The sequence below is a fragment of the Haemaphysalis longicornis genome, unplaced genomic scaffold, assembly GCF_048455015.1.
Source record: "Haemaphysalis longicornis isolate Haplotype H1 unplaced genomic scaffold, Haemaphysalis longicornis Haplotype H1 scaffold_5, whole genome shotgun sequence".
NCBI classification, from domain to species: Eukaryota; Metazoa; Arthropoda; class Arachnida; order Ixodida; family Ixodidae; genus Haemaphysalis; species Haemaphysalis longicornis.
In genome coordinates this window covers 119,552,845-119,563,944 of record NW_027526385.1, presented here as the reverse complement: position 1 = coordinate 119,563,944, position 11,100 = coordinate 119,552,845, and the positions used below count along the sequence as shown (strand labels likewise).

Sequence of the window (11,100 nt, the reverse complement as noted above, 5' to 3'; positions counted from 1 at the left end):
TTTACTGTATCTTGTGCAGCGCATGGACCAAATTTTACCGTAACTAAAACAATGAATTTTCATAGCAGTATTTACACGGCAGAAGCCTATGGCATTTTACTCGTTTCAAACCACATCCTCGAACATAAAATTCCAAAGTCCATCATCTACACAGATCCTCTAAGCGTTGTACACGCACTGTCATCCGGAAAGTCATCTAAAAACTATGTGATCAATGCTCTTTTCAAGGTACTAATGACTGCATATGCCTCAAATCTTTAAATAACTATATGCTGGGTACCAGGTCACTGTGGGATCCCTGGCAATGAGACTGCTGATCAAATGGCTGGTGCTGCTGCTCTCATGACCACAGTTGACATAACAACAGTACCTTACACCGACCTAAAGACACACATCAGACGACAGCTTCGTAACACATGGCAATTACGCTGGAGTCAACAAACAGACAACAAACTACACGTAATAAAACCACAACTGGGACGCTACATAAGTGACTCACACAACAGATACAATGAAGTCGCCCTGGCTAGGCTGCGGATAGGCCACACACATGTTACGCACTCCCACCTGCTCACTGGAACTTCGGGACCCACGTGTAGCAGGTGTGGAAAGGGCCTATCCGTAGTCCATATACTAATCACATGCAAGGCACTTGACACAACACGACACAAACATTTCCCTGAATTATACAGACGACACATTCCTTTGCACCCATCATACTTTTTAGCCGACGAACCAATGTTTTCTAGTCAACGTGTTTTTAAGTTTTTAGCTGAGGTAAACTTTCTACAGCTCTTGTCATATCACGTTTAATCACCCTGGCCCTATACACCAGCCATCTCCATTGTCTTTTGTTTTGCATCACCTTTACTTTTAGTCACATGTTTTAGTACTTACGGTCTGATCAAAACTCAATAACTTCTTCTTTGGCGCTCTTTGCCCATAGTCGGCCTTGCGCCAATAAAGCCCAACCATCATCGAGAACGCAGGGGGTAAACCCGTAGATGTGCTTTGTGAATACACCACCTGTCTTCCCAGTTTTCGCGTAGGCTCGTAGCTAAATCGGTAAGACAACGGGCTCTCGCTTTGTTAGCCTGTTAGTTCCGGGTTCGATTCCCGGCAGTGCCAGTAAATTCTTTTATTTGTTCGCTGGAGTTTTCTGGTGACACCAACGGTCGCGAAAGAACCATTGGGGTAGAGGTAAAAAGCTTTGCTTTAAAACGGACAACAGCTGAAACTTGCTTATCACTTTCACACCCAGCCACTTGATCCCATCAGGCTCTAGTGGTTTTGTTAGTGGCAAAATTTCGAGTGCAAAGCTAAAATAGGCATCACCACAAGCCTAGGAAATACCTTCGAACTGCTGCCACCATTATAAGAAAGGATGCTTGCCTTGCTTTCCAACACAATTTCAACATTTTCTTATTTTCACGGGTTATGACTTGATACTTCATTATTACAATCACTTCTTAAGTGGCTCACATCAACCGGGGAACAACGTCACCTACAAAACGTTCCGAGTGGCTGATATTGCACCTCCCACTGAAGGCGCTGATAGATGGTTTTATTTATATACCTGCATTTCCATCCTCGGCTAAAGCTGATATGCGAGGTTTTACCCACCATACTCCTGCTTTTAAATTGAGTGAAAACACCGCACCACTCAGATTAGGTCCCTGCCTTCCCGTTGGCAACTGAGTGCCGCGGGAACGGTCATCAGAGGAGGCAAACATGGTAGGAACCGAAGACTGCGCGCCCAGTTTCGCGCTCAGGCAGAGACCCTTGGCTCATCATCGTGGCTGAGTGAGTTCTAAGATCGCGGAACGATCTCTCCTAGCTTCATATAGAAATGATCCTATGAAGCATGATCTTGCCGAACACTGCAGCTACAGAGGAGCCCCTTGGGCTGCCTTTGCCTTCATGATCAGTGGTACGTCCAGAAAAACCAAATATTCGCCATCCTTTAAAGCATATACCTCAAGTGATTGGTATCTGCATCGTATACGAAGTTGGAAACCGAAATCTTTATTTTTCAAGGTGTAAATACCGGACTAGAGCTGGTCAAAAAAAGTTAAATTTGAAGTAGCGTGCCTTAATTTTTTTGCATTGCTCGATACCCCTTCAAGATGGCCGCTCGACGTGGCCTGCTGGGGTCATCGAAGTTCACAATTATCTTCAGTTAGCCCTTGGAGCTTAAAGGTTCTCTCTCTCTCTCTCTCTCTCTCTCTCTCTCTCTCTCGTTCAATGAGTGTTCAAGCACCCAAGCTCCCTCGACCGCTGAGTTTCCGTGGGACCCGCTGTGTCCCGGGGTCTAAAATGTTATTTCGTTAAGGCCAAACAAAACAAACACCTCGCCTACGACACATGCTGGAATGCACGAATAAATATTCAGTGAAGCGGGGGACACATGTCCGTACGCGGCGCGTTAAAATGTTGGATGCGCGCGCGCGAGGGCGACGAGGCGGGTCATCCGGCAGCCAAACCGGTTCGCGGCGCGGATACGCGTGCGGGAACGCGTGCGTTTCCGCACATGTGTTCTACACTTCACGTCAGCTGGCGTTATGTATCGTACGTCTAAATGTGCAGACGGACCTATAGTCTTTTCTGCCTTTATTAGACAAACAGCTGCAATCTTCGGGATTGCAATCTTCGTGCAATCTTCGTGCACCCCTTTTCAACGTACGTTGCCGGTCATCATGATGCGCCGCAACGCTGAAGCAATAGCTTGAGCGTTGAAGCTTTTACACAGTACGACGCAAGAACAAACGCAAAGCGCTGCGCATGCCTTCAACGTCGCCGTCGCGACTATAGACCACAAGCGCAAAAAAAAAAAAAAACAAACCCAAGACAGTCGGTCTTGGCTTGTACGTCCTCTCCACTTTGCAAGATGGTTCCGCTTGTTTGCGAAATCAAAATGAAGTAAACGAAACATGGTTACTCCACCAACCTTGTAATTAAAATGCACTTTCCGGCATAGACACACAGTTCCCGATGAAGTGTTCCTCATTTGTGCCATTGTGGGACAGAAAACCCTACCATAACAGAATTGTGCCGCCAATTCTTCTAGCACGCGAATGCCTGCACGATGAAACCTTCGGGAGGATGCGAAGGATGTGAGCTCGGATGCAACTCTCCTTCCGGTGCCGAAAACACGGGGTGAATGAAAGTGACGTCATGAATAGGACGGCTGAGGAGCGCATGCTACGTGACAGACAGGTCGTGCCCTGGGGAAGAAAGCCTAATTCGGGCGGCATCTTCGGGACATCTGCTTCTATTTAAGTTGAGTGCAAACTACAACCGACATGGACACAAAATCACATATGTGCGGCAGATTAGTCTTTTGTTTGTCAAGGTGACTGACGTTCGCCGGTGCACGTCATGCATGTTAGTGTCGGAAGGTTCCCTGCTGGCGTCAGAACTGGTGCAGTGACATTGCTGAATAACAGCTGGCATTAATGTTTTGCTCGTTTTGTTAGACACTGAAGCAGCTTGTTCTGCTGGCTACAGACGCAGCGCTGAGCCTGTTTGCGGCCCGCTGACGTCCCGCCTCCGTGGCGCAATCGGCTAGCGCGTTCGGCTGTTAACCGAAAGGTTGGAGGTTCGAGCCCTCCCGGGGGCGTGGTCTTTTTTTTTTCTTCCTTCACATCCATTCATCTACTTTGAAATTCCACATTCAAAAAAAAAAAAAAAAGAAAGAAACGTGGTAGGAGTACAGTGAACTAGAAGGCATTCACTGTAGTAGGAGTAAACTAAAGGCAGGAAAAAAAAACCCACACCGCGCCCACGGGAGGGCTCGAACCTCCAACCTTTCGGTTAACAGCCGAACGCGCTAGCCGATTGCGCCACGGAGGCAGGACGTCAGCGGGCCGCAAACAGGCTCAGCGTTACGTTTGCTGCGGGCTGTATCTTTAACGCGCCGAAGCAACGCAGGCGATAAGTCGTGCCGTAGTGGAGGGCTCCGAATTAATTTTGACCACCTGGGGATTTTCAACGTGCGCCGAAATGCGTACACACGGGCGTTTTTGCTTTTCGCCTCCACCAGAAAAGCGGCCGCCGCGGCCGGGAATCGAACCCGCGTCCTTGTGTGTATCTACACCTAGCCAGCAGAATAAGCTGTTTCAGCGTCTAACAAAATGAGCAAAACATCAATGCTAGCTGTTATGCAGTGCGAAATTCCCTGTTCAAAAAAAAGAAAAAAACACTTGTTTGCAGTAAACGACGAGGTCACCTTGAATGTAAAACATTCTATTGCAAGTAGCCCACGAAATCGTGGCGTCGGGAGCCGCGGTATAAGACTCTACCCACTCGTCCTCAGCAAAACCGCCTCTGTGGCCCGAATGCTACACCCCCAAAAGCATTTAGTCTGTGCAGAGATGAAGAAAGGAGTACTTTCGGGCGACATGTTTCGTCCCTAGTCACATTTGTAGCGCTCATTGACCAGTGAAACCACTAATGTCACACCATCCCGCCGTTCGCCCAAGTCGTTTCTGGATTACTGCATCGGGTTCGTCGGCTGTAAGAGACTGTTCCCATCGCCTACGGAGACTAAGGCAAAACTTTGCGTGCGATCTTCACGGCACCACGCCATGAAATCCTCTTCGTAAATCCGTACACCTGGAGGTGGTGGCTAACACTCACAAACCTGCCTTTGAAATGACACTCGCGGAGTCGTTATCTCTCAGCTTTTTGACAACATAGGCACAAAATGGCGGTGACTGCTCGGCAGAGGGACCGGCAATGCGTTCGTCATAAAACATTGAGCGGGAAGTTCCCTCAAAGTACTGCAGCAGCGCCCTCCCTGGGTACTCAGTTGAGTCCACAAGGTCGAACACTGCACGTACGGCCAGCACGCTACACATGCTTTCCACGCAAGGCAGACTGAAACCACCCATCGACTTGGGCAGTCTCAACAGCGCACGCGATACTGTTTCTGTCTTGCCCGCCCAAAAGAACGACCCAAACTTCGTGGGGAGCTGATTGGTGAAATAGCGGGGCGGTTTCGCTACGCGTGCTACATAAAAGAGCGCCGCCGAGACGGACGACTTAATTTTGTAGCTTCAGTCTGCAAGGGAAAGTCTGAACTTTGCTGCAACTTCAAGACGGTGCTCCGCAGTCTCGAGGAGGCGCTTCCACGTACTACGCCCCACTTCACCCGAGTAATTGAAAACCACGCCTAGTACTCGAACTCCCGTAACCCATTCTGCGTCGCCCGCAAGGCCAGACGCAAATGTGCCGAAACGCACCGCCATATTTTTGCCCCTGTTCAGTCGAGCTCCAGACAGCTCACCGTACTCCTGAAATATCCGCATAAACGCTTGGTAGCTGTCCTCGTCCGGAATGAACAGGGACACGTCCTCCGCATACGCGTACACTTTAATTTGGCCTATGCGTGGCAACGGAAACCCGCGGATGGCAGTGCTTGCATCAACACGGCGGAGCAGCGGGTCCAGACAAATTACAAAAAACAAAGGTGACCAGGGAAAACCCTGCCTTTTCTCACTGGTGACAGAGAACGGACTACTTAAAAGCCCGTTGACAAGGATTCAAGCGCTCTCGTCCGGGTACAACAGCTTGAGCATAGCTTGTAAGTCTGGCGGAAAGCCATATTGGCGCAAAAGGCTCAGCAAGTATCGGTGTTCCACTCTGTCGAAAGCTTTCGCTAGATCGAGAGAGATGAAGCACCCTGAAGCGCTAATCTTTGTTGCGTAACTGAACAAATCGCGAGTCAATAGGTGACCGCTAAAAAGTGCAAAGGCTCACGGGTACGTCGTCCGCTACCGCGACTTCCGGTTCGAGATCTCTCCTGCCCTCCCGTAGGGGGGCGGCTTCTGTGTGTGTGTGTACGTGCGTGTTGTTTATTTGTCACAGGGTGCTTACCTGTCAGATAAACTCCTAGTAGGGTCAGTCATTGTTATTTATAGACTTCCCGATGCGTGAGCGTTTTTTTTCCCCGATTGAAACAGATAAACAACAAGCACACACGCGCGTGAATGCTGACGGCGTACGGGAGGCCAGGAGAGCTCCCGAACCGGCAGTGGCGGCACTCCGCGGGAGAAAACAATGTACCGATAAGCCATTGCGCTTTTTACCGGTCACCTATGCCAGAAACGAGAAAATTGTGCGACCTTGCACGCTGCACGTTTGCGCTGGGCTTAGAATATCGGGTCGATACGCCTTGAGCTGCGTAGGGTCCCCGCCTGGCTGGAGAAAATTGTGCGACCTTGCACGCTGCACGTTTGCGCTGGGCTTAGAATATCGGGCAAAACGGCACTGGTGCGTCTAGCCAAAATGGACGCAACGATCTTGTAGTCCGTGTTGAGGAGTGTGATTGGTCGATACGCCTGGAGCTGCGTAGGGTCCCCGCCTGGCTTCGCAATCAAGATTACGCGACCGTCACGGAAGGATTCTGGCCTTACTTCGCGGAGAAAAAAGCCGTTCACCATGTCGAGGAACGCACCCTGAATAGCTGGGAAAAACCACTTGTAAAAGCCAGCAGGAATCTCTTTAGGCCCAGGCGCCGACGCAACATTCAATTTTTTAACACACTCGCCGAGTTCGTCAGCATCCACGGGAGCACACAGCGAATCAACAAGGAGATCTGGGACACACGGCAGCACCCCACAAAACGCACTAAGCTTGTCCTCAAAATCCTGTGCATCCCACGACGCATTCTCCGTCGAAAAAAGGGTGGCGAAATGTCCCACGAAGACCTCGGCTATATCTTCAGCCCTCGTGCTAACCGACACGTCAGCGAGTGTAACCTCTGGAACAGTAGCTAACCCACCCTCGTCAAGCGAGCCCGCTCTATATATGCCTGAGTACAGAGCTAGGGGTTTGAGACGGGCCTGCCCAAGGCCTGCGCACGGCTCGCCGCTTGCGATGATTGCCGTAAGAGGAACTCGTAGCGTACTTTTAGCAAGTTGACGGAGTCCCGCATCGCGAAGGTTAAGGTGCCCCCTCTCTGTACGATGCGAAGCCTCCACAACGTGTCGTTAAGCGCGGCCGTGATGCGCGCCTTGCGCGCAGACCCTCCTTTACCAAAAGCACGCGCCAGTGGTCCTTCAACTCATCCCAAGGCAGAGAACCGAACTCTCGCACAGCAGTCAACGAAGCATTAAGTGCTGCTGAACTGTCCCTGTCGGTTGGCAGACGCTCGTCCATTCGCCACATCTGGTTGCGTGGCGCACAGTTGCCAAGGTTAAGCGTCGCTAACACGGGCCGGTGATCGGACACGCGACGAGCCCCAGTTGGGAAGGAGAGGACGGCACAGCATTCCACGTAGCAGCTCAGCTCGGGTGGAAAGTATAACTTAATTATCTAGCCGACTGCCAGATTTGACAAACCTGCCGCCGCGGAGCTGCACCCGCGCATCGGAGTGACAAAATTGACCGATCAGGTCCTTTAACTCCCGGGCACCGCTATAGGGTCTACCTTGCACACGTCCCCGTACATCACGCTGAGGGTCTGTTACACAATTAAAATTACCCACCAAAAATGTTGGGTAAGGTTCGAGCATGAATGCGTCGAGGGATGCGAAAAAAGAGGAAGAGTCAGAGGGCTGCGCGGGTGCGTACACTACAATAGCTCGGACGCGACGAGCAAGCAAGAAAAAATCACCTGCAAGCACGCGCCCTCCGATCCCATAAGTACAATGAGCCTTGCGGCGCAAGCTCTCGCGCAGAAATACAGCGCCTAAGCCCCAAGCCCCAAGTCTGACAGGGTAAAAAAGGCTTGCACACAAAAGCGCTCGCGAAACAAAAGAACGTCGCGTGGAGTACAGAAATTGCACTCCTGCAAAAAGAGAAGGTAAACGTGTTGCGCCCGAGCATAGTGCATCCCCTCCCTCTGTTTGTGCAAGTCCCGAAAGCCCTGAACATCTGAAGTAAGAAAACGCACCAGCATAAAGGTGATAAGGCCGCAATACCCACATTAGCCTCCCCACCTTCAAAACTCACTGTCGTCGGAAGGCACGTCGACTCCGACGCAGTTTCTTGTTATCGTCGGCATCATCGGTGTCCGCTGACGATGTCGGCAACGCCCGCTTGGACGCATCTAGGCGGTCTGGTGGAGAGGGTCGGGCAGGAAGCAAGTCATGCACCTGGCTGATCTGGTTGACAAGGCGAGGGTGGGTCACAACGAGGGATGGGCCAGCAGTGCGAGGCTCGTCAGTGCCGCCCGCATCCCCTGTGGCCGTCGAGGAAGACAGACTTTGCTTGGTGGACGCCACGAGCAGCTCCAGGAGAGCTGCTCCAGGAGCAGCTCCAGGACCTAGCAGATCGTCGACCTGGCTGACAGGGTTGACCAGACGGGGGTCCTTGACCTTGGGTGTAGGAGGACCACTGGAACTGGACGTGCTGTGGCCAGCTACAGGCGACTTAAGCCTGTGTTACACGGCGTCTTTCAATTGACAGTTGAACGCTCTCGTGGAAGTTCACCTTATGTATTTGCAATGGGGCCCTCGATAGACAACTGGTTCGAAGGCCTTCGGAAGGTCTTTGAAACGGCCGTGTAGCATGGGTATTAGAGGCGTGATTAGAACGCCCCACCGCTCCCTTGCTGCTCGTGCCGGGCATGATGCGTTCCTTCCGGCGGCTGCACGAGCCGCTCGAGGAGCCAGGGAGAGCGATGTTTTTTTTCCCTGTGCACGCCCTGGCTCGCGATGAGACTGCTCCGCGAGGTCACTGTACTCGGCAGAGCTGGGACTCGTGAAGTGGGAGGTATCGGTCGAAGATGATGAAGTGGCTTCGTTCGTTGGGTGTAGCAATAAATCAGGTTATTCCATGTACTGACAGGAGTTCTCTTTCTATCAATTTCGAGAACATTTTCCCCAAAAATGCTAAACTTTTACCAGCCGGACTACTCAATCGTCTTCTCGAAGGTTATTTGGCCTCCATGCAGCCAGGTGCTATAATATATACAGATGCCTCTCAACGAGAAGAAAAATCCGGTATAGGAATATTTCCCCATTCCCTGAACTGGACCTTTTCGGTTCGTCTGGTTGATTTTATCCCGATATTCTTCGCGGAATTCCTAGCAATTGTCCTGGCGCTACGAAAGCTGGATGTATCAATTACATCTCCAATCATAATTTCTGATTCTTTTTCTGTATGCTTAGCCCTTTCTTCCCCTAAAGACACTCCTCTTCTGCGGATGTTTCGGTCACTCCTGCCACCTCACTTCACTGAAATTAAACTACTTTGGGTTCCTGGTCATGCGGGGATCACATTCAACGAGACAGCCGACTCTCTAGCAAGGATAGCACTTTCTGGTCCTGTAGTAGACGTCGTAGAGCCGACACCTTTAATAACAGCAGCTAGGTACCGTAGTATGCTGAAACTCCAAGAACAGCAAGAATCCGTTTTACTGTCATTAAGTGATTTTAATCATCTTAAATTCTCATGGAAACCTGAATGGTGCCCTTCACGCAACTTAGAGGTTGTTATTACAGCCTTACGTTGTCGACTACCCCAGTTAAATAGGTATTTGCACAGGTCTCGTCTGGCGCCAACAGCTCTGTGCAGCTACTGCAACGAAGACGAGTCTGTCGAACACTACCTGTTGACCTGCCGACGTTTTTCCCGACTGAGACGTCAGTCCCTGGAGGTGCCGCTTTACAGTTTGGGGATATCCCTAACAGGGCCGGCTATACTATCGTTCGGGGCATCCTAAACGGAGTTCTGCCGCCGGGATGTATGCTCTGCTCTCCTGCGCTACATTGAACATTCCAAACGATTCTCTTTATGATTGGGATTGGTCATCCTCGCTTTGATTTTCCAGTTTTTTTTTCAAAACCAACTGATCTAAATTATCTTTCCTAGGCGTCTCGTGATTTGATAAGAATTCCATTCATTTTTACCATCCTCTGTTGATTGGCCGATCACCTGATTGGGTATGCGCCATGAATTATCAGGATCAACAACAACAACAACAACGAAGGTGGAATATCTTCTTCCGAAGGCGACAAGCAGCTCTCGTGTTCCATCTCTTGGCTGTCGCTTGTCGATTCATTAATCGTCGAGTTGACGCCCAAAGCAGTACCTTCACTTGACGGCTCGGGAGGCTGGCTCAAGGAGGCCCGGGGTAGCTCTGGAAAGTCGCTTGTACTCTCGAAAGCCTGCTGACTGGGGGGCGCGCCAGGCATCTTAGCAAAATTGCTCGTAGCGTCCGCATAGGAGCGGGGCCGCAGGCAGTCGGCGGTGGCATGGTTGCCCTTGCCTTGCAGCGGCGACACTGGGCATTGCAGTCGACGTCGTCGTGGCCGTACTCCGAGCAGCGGCCACACCAGGGGGTCTTGCAGGCGCTAACTTGGTGGTCGGTCTGACCGCAGCGGGCGCTTACCCTCCGCACACCTTTGTATTTAAATCGGGCCTTGAACCCTGGAATCTTCATGAAGTTAGGGACGGCCTTCGCCATCTCCATCTTCACGAGTCGCATGCCGTTCTTGATATGCTGGAGGCTCCTCCGCGCCGGCTGGCTGACGTTGAGGACCTTCTCATACGGTCTCAGTGCTGCCGGTAGCTCCGCGTTACTCACAACGGGGTTCAGGTGGTACACTGTCATGTAGACGACGGGCGGGCCCGTGCAGGCCACAGGACACGAAACGCCTTTCACGACGACAGCTCCTTTCTCAGCGATCTTGCGAGCAGCAGCAGCCGTATCCGCCACCGCGTAAAACTTGAATCCACCCTGGTGCATCAGGGTGTCCAGGCCATAACGACCTACGATTTCCTGGAGGACATTCACCAGGTCATCCACGGTGACGTCCTTTGGGGCCGTAAAGTAAAAAAAATGGGCCTTGGGTGGTGGCTGAACAACCTCCCAAGAAGCCATGATGATGTGTCCTTAATGTCCAAGATGGTGGTCCAGTGGTCACAATGTAGACGGCGTCCAGAAGGGAGGGGCTACCCCAACGTAAAACGCAGGCAGTCACGGAGAAACCAAGAGGGCGGTGACGGATGACGTGTCCTTCCTTCGCTGCAGTCACGGCGAAGTTCCTACCGTCCTGATCAGCGCCACCAGGTAAATATTATTGCGTGGATTTGAGGAGAGACCTACCTTCAACAGAAATGTTCCTGCGAAGCGTTGTTCTAAACCACAGGT

At 51.3% G+C, this 11,100-nt stretch overlaps 3 non-coding genes across 3 annotated transcripts; 1 reads left to right on the top strand and 2 right to left on the bottom strand.

Annotated features, from left to right (window-relative positions):
* Positions 1-1,658: 1,658 nt before the first annotated feature.
* Positions 1,659-1,872, bottom strand: LOC144140117 (small nucleolar RNA U3). The gene has a single exon (XR_013316328.1). It is a non-coding gene; the product is annotated as a small nucleolar RNA U3 (small nucleolar RNA).
* A 1,673-nt stretch (positions 1,873-3,545) lies between these two features.
* Positions 3,546-3,619, top strand: Trnan-guu (transfer RNA asparagine (anticodon GUU)). Its single transcript has one exon. It is a non-coding gene; the product is annotated as a tRNA-Asn (tRNA).
* Positions 3,620-3,778: 159 nt separating this feature from the next.
* Positions 3,779-3,852, bottom strand: Trnan-guu (transfer RNA asparagine (anticodon GUU)). Its single transcript has one exon. It is a non-coding gene; the product is annotated as a tRNA-Asn (tRNA).
* Between the last annotated feature and the right edge of the window lie 7,248 nt (positions 3,853-11,100).